This window comes from Myodes glareolus, chromosome 18, assembly GCF_982192425.1.
Source record: "Myodes glareolus chromosome 18, mMyoGla1.1, whole genome shotgun sequence".
NCBI classification, from domain to species: Eukaryota; Metazoa; Chordata; class Mammalia; order Rodentia; family Cricetidae; genus Myodes; species Myodes glareolus.
Genome location: NC_142043.1, coordinates 48,661,306 through 48,676,761, shown reverse-complemented (window position 1 = coordinate 48,676,761; position 15,456 = coordinate 48,661,306). Strand labels below are relative to the sequence as shown.

The following is a 15,456-nucleotide window of genomic DNA, read 5'->3' as shown; positions in this document are numbered from 1 at the left end:
AAAAAGAATTAAATTACACCCTACTTACATTTGGTACCACTGCTTTTGTGTTTTTATTTATTTCTAGTGCCAGGATTGAACCCGATTCCTCTCTTATGCAGGCAAATGCACCAAGCTCCACCCTGAAGCTACCAGGACTCACTTTAAAACACTAAGTCCAAAACACAAGAAACAAATCCCAGTCCACAAAACAGTGGGACCTTGAGTCTGTTGCCTGACTTTTTCCCCACTGCTACTGCCCCTCCTCGTTAGGTAGGCCTTGAGACATAGTCTCTGAGCCCCTCTGTTGGATCAGAGGGTCAGCTGACCGGAAGCCAGTCCTATTGTATGTAAAAGACTCTTAACTAAACTTTCTCTATTCCAACTGTGCCAAGTGGCCAGCAATTTAAGATCTCCCTGCAAAGAGACTCTCAACAGATCCCAGTCCTGCCAGAGCAGCCCAGGAAGGCCAGGCACAAGGCTCGAGACAGGTGAGTAGAAGTGTTCTGTCTTTTTGGGAAGTAACCTGGTGATTCTCCCGGGAGGTGGCTTGGCTTGGGGTAAAATTAGGCCCATTTTTCCTTATAAAGAAGACATTACCAGATACTAGGCCTTTGTGCGTCTGATCTCAGTCAGTCTGCCTTGGATGCAATCGGGGGAAACGGGGAAGAAATGCAGATTGGAAGAGTTGTATTCAAGGTCATCCAGGCTGAGGGCTGAGGTTGGGGATGTGGAGGGACTAGAGGCTACCTGGGGGCTTCACTCCAGGCATTGTTAGTCTGTTTTCCAGGCTGTTCTCCCCCCACCTCCATTGCCCCACTTCTCTCTCTTTCTGTTTTTATGAGACAGGGCTTCTCTGTGTATGCCTGACTGTCCTAGAACTTGCTCTGTAGACCAGACTGATCTTGAACCCAGAGAGGCTTCTGCCTCTGCCTTCTGAGTACTGGAAGTAAAAGTGTGTACCACCACTGCCTGGCCCAGGCTGTCCTCTTTGACTGCTACTTCTGTCTTCTGAGGAGACCTTGGTTGTGACTTTCACAGTGCCCCGAGAACATCTCTCTTTACTGATGGTAGAAAGAGTCCCTGACTTGGAGTTTGGGGGCCTGGATCAGAATCTTGGGTTGACTGCTGTCAAAATAAAGAGCCCTGTCTTTGTAGACAGCTAGGCTTGGATCCTGGCTTTCCCCTGCTGGTCACATGGTCTGGGGAAAGATGTTCTCCTTGCAGAGGCTCAGCATTCTGACCTCTAGAGAAAGCGGGTTCATTTGAGACCCACCAGTCAATTCACATTCCTTCCCCTAGATACTTTGTGGCAAACCTGGGATTGGATCTCCCTTGATCCATTGAATGTCTAAGACGCAGCGTTAGATTAGGCAGGTGGACCACTTCCATTTCTAGGTCACTCTGGGTTACAGAGTAAGTTCCAGGCCAGCCTGGGTTATAGACTGAGACCCTGAGTCAAACAAAACAAAACAGAAAGCAAAATGTGGTTGTAGGCTTGGAATCCCAGCACTTGGGAGGCAGAAGCAAGCAGATCAGGAGTTCAAGACCATCCTCAGCCTACATATTGAATTTGAGACCAGCCTTGGTTACATGAGATCCCCATCTCTAAAAACAAAAAGTGTAGCTTGTTTTGGATTGAGACAAACATTGATTGCCTTGCAGTCATAGAATTCAGTCATCATTAAGGGATATGTAAAGGTACTCACTGAAGATGAGAGAGAGAGAAAGAGAAAGAGAGAGAGAGAGAGAGAGAGAGAGATTTGAGGTAGAATTGGAATGAAACCATATAAGAAACACATTTCTTATAGCTAACTTCATAAAAGAAATACCTGCATCCTTTATGGTGTGTGTACATGTGTATATGTGTGTGTGCATGTGCACACACACACACATATGTGTAATCCAGAAGTCAACCAGAGCACCTACATTGGCTTTTAGTTTAGTTTTATTTATTTGGTTGATTGGTTAGTGTTTGTTTTTGAGCCAGAGTCTTCTCATTTAGCTCCAGCTGGCCTGAAACTCACTAATAGACCAAGCGGGCCTTGAATTTATAGAGATTTACCTGCCTCTGTGACCCGAGTACTGGATTAAAGGCATGTGTTATCACACTGGCTTATAAACTTTTTCTGACTTGGTTTTAGAGGCATTCTGTCAGTGAACCCGGAGCTTGCAGATTTGACTAGGCTGGCTGGCTAGGGAGCCACCTCCCTAGCATGGGGCTTGCAAGCACATGCCACCGTGCCCAGCTTTCTGTTTGGTTGTTTGGTAGATTGGTTGGTTGGTTGGTTTTTCCAAGGGCTCTACGGATGAAACTTAAGACTTTTTACTTTTATCACAAATATATTGACTGAGCTAGTTCCCTGGCCCATCTTTTGTTTCTTTCAATCCCAATGTACACTAAGTGTGAGAAGCAGCCATGGAGAATACATGCCTGTGTGGCACCATAGCCACATACACTTGAGATGCTCTGTGCAAGCTGGCAAGGGGACAGCTGTGGAGTAAGGAGCCAAGCGACACTGTGCGTCCTTGTTTGAGGTATAACATTTAGAGGGGAGGAGGCTAGGTCCTGACTGGTCCAAGGAGGAGCTTTGGCCCAAAATCTTAACTGATATCAGAACCATTAGGGGAAGCCACATACGTCCTTGTCCTGAATCCCAGTCACTCAGAGGCACACAGTTCTGTCTTGTTTTTTAAGAAACGGGCTGAGGGGATAGAACTCAGTGGTACATTCCTTCCCTAAGTGCTTAAGGCTCTATATTCAGTCTCTAGCACCTAAATAAGTAAATAATCCAACCAGCCACCGGGAAGTCTACAAGAAAGAATGCAGGAAGAAGGGCAAATTAAAGAGGTGTGACTTTATCCTGGAATCTTGTCTGTTCTGTCCCCAGAGTCCCTCAGGTGGTTCTCATGTGCACCCAGATTTGGGGTGACTAACCGCAGGTAGTGGGCCCCAGAGGCCCTAGGACATCCTTGTCTATAAAACACCAATTCTAAACTAGGCTCAAACCTGTACTCTCGTTACTTGAGAAACTGAGGCAGGAGGATAGTCACCAGTTTGAGACCAGCTTGGGTTATATAGTGAGCTCGGGTAGTCTGGGCTAGAGTGAGACCCTGTCTCAAACAACAACAAAATTCCACAAAACAAAACTAATGAAACAAATGTATTTTGGACTCACCGTGGTTTCTGATGTCCATGGGTCTGGAGTGGTTTCTCCTTCATTCCTTATCTGATAAAAATGAGGCGGGATGAAGCTTCAGAGAGAGCTCCTTATTTACAGATTCCAGGGTTCAGTGTTCTTCCCTCAGAATACCCTAAGGCTCAGTATACTTCACAGTGTGACCCTATGTGAGAAATGCTTTGACAAGTCCCCAAAGTTTGAAGGACACCAAAGCCAGCCTTGGAGACAAGTTTGATGTGTGGAAACCTCCAGGTCAAATCTGAGCACTAAACATCTCCCACTGTTATGTTCACAGATAGTCCTGGGCCTTAACACAGAGAAAAGGAACACACACACACACACACACACACACACACACACACACACACGGTTGTTTGAGTTTCTGGCCAGTAACCTTTTGTAACTTTTTTTTAGTTTTGGAGCCTGTCCTGGAACTCACTCTGTAGACCAGGCTGGCCTCAACTCACAGAGATCCACTACCTCTGCTTCCTGAGTGCAGGGACTAAAGGCGTGCACCACCACCTCCTGGCAGCCTTTTAAAAATTCTATAACAGGCTTTTGTTTTGTTTTATTTTGTTTGAGACAGGGTCTTTCTATGTAGCCCTAGCTGTCCTGTAACTTACTGTATAGACCATGCTAGCCTCGAACTCACAGAGATCCACCAGCCTCCCGAATGCAGGGATTACAGACTTACAAAGGCAGTCTTTAGTCTTTAGTAGAGTAAGCGAATGTGTATTTTTTTTATTTTTGTTCTTTCCTCCACCCACCTTTGATACTTGCCCCTCTTTAGAGACAGGGTCTCACTGAGTAGCCTAGGCTGGCCTCAAACTCCCAGAGATCCACCTGTCTCTGCCTTTAAGTGCTGGAATCAAAGGCGTGTACCACTATGTCTGGCCCCCCACTTCCTTTTAAAGATGGGACTCACTACATTGCCCAGGCTAGTTTCAAACTTGTGATCCTCCTGCCTCAGCCTCCAGGATGCTGGGATTACAGGTAGCCCCTGCTACACACACATATCCCGAGCTCTTATTTCTATTTTCTGAGGAGACTGGAAGCATTGTTCGACATGGAAATAAGAACAATGGGTCTCCTTTCAGAAGTGCCTTCCTTCTCTGTGCTAGGCATAGCCCTGGTGGGGCGTCGGGAGGCCTGGATCTCCTGACTGGCCAGTAGGGTTAGAGCATTCACTCTGAAATAGAGGGTACTGGTTCCCTTAGTCACTCAAAGTATCAGAGGCTGCCCTTTAGAAACACCTCTTTAGGAGAGGTCGTTTCAGTTCTGCTGGTGGTTGGGACTTCCTTAAACACTTCTGTCATCTTGAAAATGTAAAAGTTCACCCGGCCTGCTGGCACACACCTTTAATCCCAGAATTCAAGAGGCAGAGGTAGGCAGATCCTCTGTGAGTTTGAGGACAGCCAGTACTGTGCAGAGAGACCCTGTTTCAAATAACCTAAATAAAGGAATAAAATGGAATTTCTTTGGTTCCCACAGCAGGGCTTGTCCGCCAGGCCTTCAAGGTGCCCTCACATTTAACAGAGATGGCCTGCTGGCATTTCTAGTTTGAAGGTTCACTGGGCTGGTGATTTCTTAAAACGACTGTGGTTGGCTGACAGATCTGGATAGAGCAAGTGGGCATCTCTGAGATATATATATATATATATATATATATATATATATATATATATATATAGAGAGAGAGAGAGAGAGAGAGAGAGAGAGATTCTCTAGGGGTAAGATTGCTTATCTAGTATGTTCATCCTCAATACTGCAAAAACAAAATAATCTCAGAGAAGCCCACCTGTGGAGAATAGTCTGTAATTTCCAGTGTATGAACCAGAATTACAGGAGCCAAGAATCCTTCATTTTGCCTTCGTGTAAGTCAATTCTTTTCAATTAAATGGATTCTGTAAAGTGGTTTTGTTTTGAACCTCTACCCCACCCCCCACTGAGATTTTCTGTGTAACAGCTCTGGTTGTTCTGGCACTTGCTTGTTAGACCAGGCTGGTCTTGAACTCACAGAGACCCACCTGTCTCTGCTTGTGGAATGCTGGGATTAAAGGCAAGAGCCACCACTGCCCAGCTTGTTTTGGTTTTTAAGACAAACTCTCAAGAAGGCTAGAGTGTTGTGGAAGGCCGCTTGTTCGTTCCTGGCGGCCCAGACTTGAAATAAGCACACAGAAACTGTATTAATAAAATCATTGCTTGGTCTATTAGCTCTAACTTCTTATTGGTTAGCTCCTACATCTTAATTTAACCCATTTCAATTAATCTGTGTATCACCACATGGCTTACTGGCAAGGTTCTGGCTCGTCTGTCACAGGCAGCGGCTCCATGACGTCTCTCTCACCCCGCCTTCTTTCTCCCAGCATTCACTTTAGTTTTCCCTGCCTATCTCTATTCTTCCATGCACAGGCCCAAGGCAGCTTCTTTATTAACCAATAAAAGCAACACATATACAGAAAGACTTTCCACATCACTTCCCCTTTTCTGTCTAAACAAAAAGGAAGGTTTTAACTTTAGCATAGTAAAATTACATATAACAAAACAGGCATCAAGTAAGAATTACAGTTACAATATTTATATCTACTTTATCTTTTATCATAGCTAAGAAAAACTATAACTATTCTTCAATTACATCAAAGACTCCAGAAGGATATAATAGTGCCTAAGTAAACAGAAAGTGCATTATTAGCAACTTCCAAAACTCTAGAATTGACAGAGACATCTCACTGCCTGGACAGTCACCCAAAGTTCTTCTGTAACATTGGGGCACCCATCTTCAGCCTACAGGCTCGTAGTATCCAGCAGACTTTTCCATGAATTAGGAAATTTGAAGATCTGTTCTGCCTTGTAATGACAGTCTATCAGTTGCTTTCTTCTGTGTCCTGCAGAATGTCTAGCAGATTCTTTCATGAAGCAGGCACCCTAAAGAACTGTCTCACCTTTTTAAGGCAACTTTAGCAGTCATTTCTCTGTGGGTGTTATATGTACAGTTCATACAGCATAACATCAAGCAGTCCAGGCAAGAGTAGCTTCTTGCCCAAATGGCTAACCAACTCCATAAGGAACCTTTTCAATGCCCATCATCCTTTTGAAGTAACTGGTGCTGCCAGGAGCAGATGTGTTTCATTGTCATGAAAAGTTCTAAGTTATTAAAACATTCTAACTGGGCGGTGGTGGTGCATGTCTTTAATCCCAGCACTCGGGAGGCAGAGGCAGGTGGATCTCTGTGAGTTGGAGGCCAGCCTGGTCTACAAGAGCTAGTTCCAGGACAGGCTCCAAAGTTACAGAGAAACCATGTCTCAAAAAAAAAAATACAAAAACAAAATAACAAAAAACAAACAAGCAAAAAAGAAGACAAGAAGATCCTTTTATGGCCAGCTCCCTGGAAATCAATGGCCAGCCAGCCTAGCCTAGTGAGTGAACTCAAACCATTCAATAACTCTACCTTGATGCTGGAGAGCTGGCTCAGTGGTTGAGAGCACCGGTTGTTCTGCCAGAGGACCCGAGTCTCAGTGTGGACTACAGAGCTTCATTAATCCATGTGCGCAACTGGATGACCACTCAACTTCCAAGATTCCCCAGAGGATGGTATATAGCACAGGTTGCTGGTTTCCTATACTGTTTTATAAGCAGTGCACTAAGGCCTGTACATGCAGTACCCCCACAGCCTCGTGAGGCAGGTGACAGGACAGAAGCGAGGTGTCAGAAAAAGAGGCACAGACAATCTAGCAACTAGCAGGTGTGCTAATAGGGAGAGAGCTGCCACCGCTCGGTACAAACGGGCCAGGGCGCTACAACTCAGCTCTCCTAGGGGCTGGGAGGCAGCACACCTGGTGTTTTACTGGCATGTCCCAGGCCCTGGGTTTGATGGCCGCTGCCACACAAACCGGTAGTCGGGGAACGTAGCTGCAATCCCAGCGCCTCGGAGGTGGAGGCTGGAGCTTTCGGGAGTGCGTGGTAGTTAGTCTCAGCGGCATAGCAACTGAGCTGGAGGCCAGCCTGGACTACGTAAGATCTTCTCTCAAAATAACAGAACAGTCAACTCAACCCTCCTAACGGCTGTGAGGAGGAGGGGGGTAATTGCCCTGCTTTAACAGGTGTGGACACTGAGTTCAGGTAAGTTCATTAGATTCCTCGGGGCATTCATGTGACAGATGGGGACAGTTCACTCCGTCAAGCTTTGTTCTCATACTGTCTGTAGTCTTGGATTCGGCCATGTCTGAGCTCAGCCACATGCCGAGAGCCTGCTATATGCCAGGCACATACAGTTGCCCTGGGTTCAGACAGTCCTTGTTCTGATACAGTGGTTCTCAACCTCCCTAACGCTATGACCCATTAGTACAGTTCCTCGTTTTGTGGCGACCCCCCAACCATAAAATTATTTTCATTGCTACTTCATAACTGTAATTTTGCTACTGTTATGAACTGTAATGCAAAGAGCCAATATGCAGGAGATCTGATGTGTGACCTCAGGGAAAGGATTGTTCGACCCTCAAAGGGGCTGTGAATTGCTTCTCTGGTGAGTCTCCTGTGTTGACATCAAGTGGTAGAGGGGCATGGACATCTGTGAGATACTGGGCCAACACACGAAACCAGCCCAGCTTCAGTCTCCCCTGCACGGGGAGGGCAAGCAGGATGACCCTAGCTCCATCTAGCCGGGCTGCCCTGAGGTAATGATCACCTTGTGTGGGGAACTGAGGAGCAGTCAGGTGTCTCAAGCCCTTCTTATCTCTGGACTTGGACCTCTTCAGGGCTTCTGTCACACGCCCTCTGGAGTCTCTCCTTATCTCTGTTTCACATAAACAGGCTCTGGATAGGAGAGGCCATCCCAGGTTGCTAACAGAATAGCCTATCCTCCTCAGCATTGTCAGGGCAGGATTAAGGGACCTACCTGGAGATTTCTACACAAGTATTTAGGTTTGACTAGGTGACTCTGGTTGTGAAGGGTTTGGAGGCGGCAGATAAGCTATCCACCCCCTCAATACGTGTGTGTGTAGCGGTCAGAGGGCAACACCGGGTATAGTTCCTCAGGCGCTCTACCTGGTTTTTGGAGACAGCAGGGTCGGTCAGCCAGTGAGCCCTAGGGATCTATCTGCCTGTCTCTGCTTTTCCAGTGCTGGGGTCACAAGTATGGGTGGCCAAGCCCAGGTTTTTGTTTTGTTTTGTTTTGTTTTGTTAGTTTTTGAGACAGGGTTTTTCTGTGTAGCCTTGGCTGTCCTGGAACTCGTTTTGTAGACCAGGCTGCCTCTGCCCCCCAAGGGCTGGGATTTAAGGCATGTGCCACCACCACCGGCATAGGTTTTTGTTCTTAATGTGGGTTTTGGGGATCAAACTCATGTCTTCATACTTACAAGCAGAGTTATCACTCCAGCTTTCTAATTAGGCTTTAGCAAGCCAGCTCTGGCTGCTGGGTGATTGACAGGTCTAGACTCTCCTTCATTCACTGAGGCCCTGAATTAGAGGGGTTCCTCTGGGCTTTATCACCATAAAGATTAAATTATACCCTCATCTTCTTTATCTGTCCCAGAGGACAGAGAGAGAGAGAGAGAGAGAGAGAGAGAGAGAGTTAAATGCATTCATCTGTGAAAAGTGCTGAGATAAGAGTCTGCCCTTGTTTTATGTGGGTAATTTTAATTGCACCCAATCTTCAAAACAGAGCTGGGCACACCCCAACTTCCCTCCTGCCCCTGTCAGCTAGCCTCAGCCCCGCCCCCTTCAAAAGTACGTGGAGATGTGTGGTCAACCTGGCGGATATGGCTTACTTTCCTAAAAAAAGATAGACAGAAAAGCCAAAACCAATAAAGGGGGGGGCAGGTGGTGCTAGCGCACACCTTTAATTCCAGCATTTGGGAGACAGAGGCAGGTCTCCCTTGAGATCCTTGAGATCCAAGTCAGATCTCCTTGAGTTTGAGGTCAGCCTGGTCTACAGAGTGAGTTCCAGGACAGCCAGAGCTACACAGAGAAACTCTGTTTCCAAAAACCAAAACCAACCAAACAAAAAAGACAGAGAAGCCAAGACAAAAGTGCCTGAGATCACAGGGAATCCATGAGGTCTCCCCAGAAGCACCAGGTCCCACGCGCGTCGTTTGGCTCTAACGTTATAATTCACAACTTAGCAAAGGATTGAAGTCTTGGTTCTATAATTGGCAACGCTTTTCTCCGTATCTTTTCTACTCCACTTCCATCTATGTCCTCCATTCCTCTCTCTTCTATTTTATTTTATTTTTTAAAGATTTATTTGTTTATTATGTATACAACATTCTGCCTCCATGTATGCCTGCATGCCAGAGGAGGGCGCCAAATCTCATTACAGATGATTGTGAGCCACCATGTGGTTGCTGGGAATTGAACTCAGGACCTCTAGAAGAGCAGTCAGTGCTCTTAACCTCTGAGCCATCTCTTCAGCCCTCTCTTCTATTTTAAAAACAGGGTTCATTTGGCCCTGACTACCCTCGAATTCATTATGTAGCCAAGCAGGTCCCGCCTTCATCTCCCCAGCGCTGGGATTTCAGTGGGGGAGGGGGGGTCACCATGCTTGGCCTCTAGTCTCTTATTGGAAGATCTGGAGATAGAAATTACACACACACACACACACACACACACACACACACACACACACACACCGTTACATCTACTGCTGGTTGATCTTCTAAATAAGGCATTGTTTTAAAACCTGATTGAATTCTGCTGTGCTCAAAAACGGCGTATTTTTCTCTTGTTCCGTCACCTGTGGAGAGGGAACACTGCTGACTGGCTGTTCCTTTCAAGGCTTGAAAACAATCCTGGTGACTGAAGTCTGAACTATTCTTCTCTGAGGCTGGGGGGCCTGGCTCCTTCCCCGGAGCTGGTTTCCTGTCTCCGGCCCAACGAGAGCATTGGAGTTTGCCTAGTTATTGTCTCTTCCTGCTTATGTCCTGGGCAGTGAGGTTGTGCCCAGGGATATCCAGGTTTGAAGAAAACCACACGGGTCTTCTATCCCTACTTGAAATTTTATTTGAGTTTGCTCTTTTGTTGTTGATTTGCTTTGCCTTGCCTTGTCTTGTCTTGCCTTCTTTTTCTTTCTCTTTCTTTTCTTTCTTTCCTTTCTTTCTTTTCTTTACTTCTTTTGCTTCCTTCCTTCCTTCCTTCCTTCCTTCATTCCTTCATTCCTTCATTCCTTTCTTTTCTTGATTTTTGTGAGACAGGGATTGCCATGGTCTGACCTGGAACTTGAAGTGATCCTCTGAGACTGAGATTATGGGTGAATATTACCATGCCACACACGTTTTTTTGTTGTTGTTTTTATATTCCAATTTTTGGAGTTAAACAAAAGGATAAAGGATTGGGGGAGGGGCTAGGGACAGAGGGCTTGCCTAGCTGCTTATGCCCTGAGACTGATATCCAGCACTACAAATAAAAAAATGTAAAGATGTTTGGGGGAGGGTGGTGTTAGCCAGAAGACTCAGGGAGCAAATGTTCCCGCAGCCAAGCCTAACAACTGAGTTTGAGATCGGGGGCCCCATGTGGCAGAAGAAAACCAACTCCTACAAGTTGTCTTCTGACCTCCACATGCATGCCGTGATAAGTAAATAAATATAATAAACAAATAACTAAAGATACACGGGAGTGTTGGAGAGATGGCTCGGCAGGTAAGAGCACGCGCTGCTCTTCCAGAGGACCCCAGTTCAGTTCCCAGCATCCATGTCAAGTGACCCACAACTGCCTCTCCTTCTAGCTCCAGGGGGTTAGATGCATGCCTCTAGCTGCTGGGTTCCTGCACACACAAGCACATACCCGCACACAAACACACACATATAAACATTACTAAAATTAAAATAAGGTGTTTGGACTCAGGGTATAACTTAGCTGGCGCAGAGCTTGCATATATTTGTCATAGGAAAGGTGGTCTCTAATCCACACTACATGGGTGCTAGACTCAAACCCCGAGCCTCAGGCATGCCAGGCTCGATTGCTCACGGTCCTCCCAACATTTTATACAGACTAGAGTTCATTGTGAAACCAAGGTACTTTGGGGTGAGGTCCCTAACCATATGAATGTCTGGACTTTAAGCACAGGCTAGACCATTTCCATTTCAGCGCTTGTGAGCTGCAGACAAAGGCTCTTCTAGGCTTTTGGAAACCCATCAGTTAGCAATAGATCCCTTCTTCTGTGGTAGACATCCAACGGGTGTGGCAGGTGATGGGTTAATACTATAGGGAAGACTGAGGAGGAAAGCTAGAATGTGTGTGTAGGGAGGTGTTGAAAGTATTAGTGAGGTCTTTGGGCCTGCATCCTTCAGAAGGTGCAATTTCCACCAAGGTTTGAAGATGGTGAGGGACTGAACCTCAACCTGTCAGGATGATACAGATAAAGTTTTGCAAGTCTGGGGAGCAGCCAGAGTCTGCAAGAAATAAAATCCAACACAAACAACAGGAAGGTGGCCACCCAAAAGATAAGGTTTTTGAGAAAGGGCCAAAAGAACCGAGGAAGATGCTAATTGTGTTGTGGCTGCCCTGTGGGTGGGGTGATTTACCCCATCCTGGACTAACTCTGTGCAAAACCCTGGGCTAACGGAAAGCAGACCAATGTGGCTTGTGGAAATGACTCCTATCCCATCTCTTTCACAAGCACACATGACCTTGAGTAAGCGGCTTGTCTCCTGGGCCTCAGTGGTCTCAGTGTAAAAGGAGATGTCCAGAGCCTATAACCCCAGCATTTGGGAAGCTGGAGCGGGAAGATCTAGGCTAGCCTGGGCTATACGATAGCCACACAGGCCCCATCTCTGATCTCAGGAGGCCTCTCACTGACCTCATGCTTGCTGACCTCAGGTGTCCTTAATGATGACAATAGTACCTTTTTTCTTTTCTTTGGTTTGGTTTTTCGAGACAGGGTTTCTCTGTAGCCTTGGAGCCTGTCCTAGAACTTGCTTTGTAGGCCAGGCTAGTCTTGAATTTACAGAGATCCACCTGCCTCTGCCTCCAGAGTCGAGATCCACCTGCCTCTGCCTCCAGAGTCATGGGATTAAAGGCATGTGCCACCACCACCTCTTAGCAACAGTGCTCTTAACTATTAATAAGGCAATATGTGTGGCATCTTTTTAGAGTAATGGCTTTTAATAATGAGATGTGTGTGTATGCGTGTATGTGCATGTGTGTGTCTGTATGTGTATATGTGCATGTGTGCGCACACATGTGCTCATCTGTATGTGTGCATTTGTACATGCTTGTGTATACATGTATGTATGTAGTACTGTGTGTGTATGTGTGTATGTACATGCATGTGTGTTCAGGTGTATGTGTACTTGTGTGTGCATGCATGTGCATGTGTATGCATGTATATGTGTCTGTATGTGCATGCATGCACGTGTGTGTGTGTGTTTGTGTGTGTGTGTGTGTGTATGTGTGTACTGGAAATTAAGCAAAAGACCTGGCACTTATTAGGCATGCACCCTACCACAGGATATTCCTAACCTTTTATTTCTTTGAGACACCAGGTCTGCCCAAGCTGTCCAACCTAACTTTGAGTTCACTCTTGTAGCCCAGGTGTGCCTTAAACTTTCAATTCTTCTACCTCAGCCTCCTGAGTAATTGGGATTACAGGACTAATGATACCACACTTGGTATTGAAACTTTATTTTTTTGTTTTCTTGAGATAGGGTTTCTCTATACAGCCCAGGCTAACCTCAAACTCACTATGTAGCTGAGGATGACCTGGAACTACTGATTCTACTCGTACCTCCCAAATGCTGGTGTTATAAGTGTGTGATACCCTGTTCAGCCTGCTAATAATGAGACTTTGTGTGTGTGTGTGTGTGTGTGTGTTTTCAGAGCACAACTTGTGGGAGCTGGTTCCCTCCTTCCACCAACTGGTTCCAGGGACGAGCTCAGGTCATTGAACTTGGAGGCAGGGTACCTACTGAGCCATCTCCCTGGCCTGTTTAACACTGAAAGCAAAGCCTCTCTGACTTGGTCTGAGGAGAAGACAGGCAAGACATACTCTTTCTTTGGTCAGGAAAACAACCTGTGAGAGCCAGGTCTGGAGCTCCCTGGAGAGGGCTTCCATGGCATGTACAAGGCTCTTGGTTGATCCTAGAGTGGGAACTTTATATATAAAAGGCATGAAAGTTCCCTTTCCAGCACACAGTCTGCATTGTGCGAAGGTTCCTCCGCAAGCAGCTAACTGTCTGTCTGTCCGTTGGGAAGGTTTAGAAAGTATTGTGCAAATGGGGGTGGGGGTGGGGTGATAGAGAAAAAAAAAACCTAACAAATGTCTTAACCTTTAGACACTAGGGGAACTGGTGTGTTCTGAGCCCACCCAGCAGCCACTGGGGACACTGTCATGGCACAAGCTTTGGTCAGCTCCACTCCAAATTTCCTTCCTCCTGACAGACAGGGCGTTTGGTTTTGTTCTAAGACAGGGGTCTCACTTTGTATTCCTGGCTGGCCTCGAACTCAGAGATCTGCCTGCCTCTGCCTCCCAGATGCTGGCATTAAAGGTGTGCGCCACTATGCCAGGGAGAGGTTTGGTTTTCCACTACCAGGACGGAGGTGAGATGGACTTACTGGGAAAACAGGACCAATGAAGGAAATCCCTTCTTCCACAAGGCAAGGGCCCTGTGGGGTCTGGGGCCAGACAGCCAGACATCAAATCCTAGTAGCATTTGAACATCTTTGCTGCTCAGTTTCCTCATCTGCACCATAGGTATGGAAACGATGCCGAAGGGTTGGGGATGCAGTTCAGTTGGGAGAGCATACAGGAAGCCCTGGATTCCATTCAGGTCTGCAGAGACTTTGTGGAGGCATGCAGGCCTGTAATCCCAACCCTTGAGAGGTGGAGGCAGGAGGATCAGGGCTTCAAGGCTGTCTTTGGCCACACAGTGAGTTGGAGGTCAGCCTGGGCCTGTCTAAAAAAAAAAAAAAATGTATGCAAGTCTGTGATTTAATACACCTGGGACACATGGTGGAAGGAGAGAAGTGACTCCTGAAATTTGTCCTCTGACCTCCACAAGTGTGCTTGTGGCATCCAAATTTGCATATGCACGTGCCTGCACTCATGTGCGTGCATACATGAGCACGTGCACGCACGCACACACACACACACACACACACACACACACACACACACACTGCAAATTCTGGGTCTGTCTTTTCATTGACTGTCAGCAGAGACTAAGGGAGTAGAGTGAGGCGGGGATTATAATGGATGGAAAAGATCTTTGGGGTTTGGTGTGGAAGCTGAGAAATAGCCTTGCTTAAAAGCTAGCCTTGACAGGAAAACGACCAGAGGAGGTTCCTCAAGGCCTGAACCTTCAGGGAGCCCTGTGAACTCAAGATTCTTAACTAATAGTGAGCTCATTAGCCCAAAGGTAGTAACTGTGAAGGGGAAGAGCATGGGCCAGCATTCTGGATACACTCAGAACACATTATTCTGGGTGAGTGGCTTTATATCCCAAAACTAAAATACATGGGCACACTTAGAAACGCCACAGCCCTGTTCTGCCTGCCCATCCCCACCGCTCCAAAAGGAAAGTGTGCTCAGCCTCTCTCTTTAGATAACTGCCCTTTGAGCGCTGCAGACACATCCGTCCTTGGCCTTCTCTGAGGTAGGATGTGCCTTGGGGAAGCCTGGCTTGATTGAGGACGGGTCCTCCCCCGTTCCTCCGTCTCTCCATCTGTCGTTTTAAGATGTAGTCACACATCTTTCTTGCAATCTCTTGCGAGTTTGTTGAAGTAGGTCTCCTTTTACTAGTCCCAAGTTCTTGGGAAAACTCAAAGTGGAAAGGACCTACCTCCCTTTCACCCCGTGAGCTACCGCAAGTGCTTCAGTGGATGCTCCAAAATCGAAGGACACGTCATTTGTGACCCAGCGGGACTGTTTCACCCCCAAATATATTTTCTCTTCAGCCTCCCTGGCACCGTGATTCCCACCTACACTGCCTTGAGGTAAATAATAGTAATAGTAGCTATTATTATTACTATGCTGAGGGTCGATCCCAGGGTCTCAGGTGGATATGTTCTGCCACTGAGCTGTGTTTGTGGTCTTAACCACAATTCTTTTTTAGATTGTTTTTGAGAGCTGACCTCTGACCTAACTTCCTTATTCTTGTTGGACCCTAAGGGGTTATTCAAGGCTTGCTCTCTATTAAAATATCTTAATTAATTAATTTATTTTTATGTGTATGAGTATTTGCCCCACATGCATGTATGTGCTGCACATGTGTCTCTGGTGCCTGCGGAAGCCAGAGGTGGCTGTAAGATTTCCTGGAACTGGAATTACAGACAGTTGTATAGCCTCTATGTGGGTCCTGGGACT

The 15,456-nt window shown here is 46.5% G+C and overlaps 1 protein-coding gene across 1 annotated transcript in view; it reads left to right on the top strand.

The window, feature by feature from the left end:
• Positions 1–326: 326 nt before the first annotated feature.
• Srgn (serglycin) overlaps positions 327–15,456 on the top strand; it is a 34,977-nt gene continuing 19,847 nt past the window's right edge. The window contains exon 1 of the mRNA XM_048451635.3: positions 327–470. The gene's annotated coding sequence lies outside the window, so the exon portion shown is untranslated. The remainder of the gene's footprint in view (positions 471–15,456) is intronic.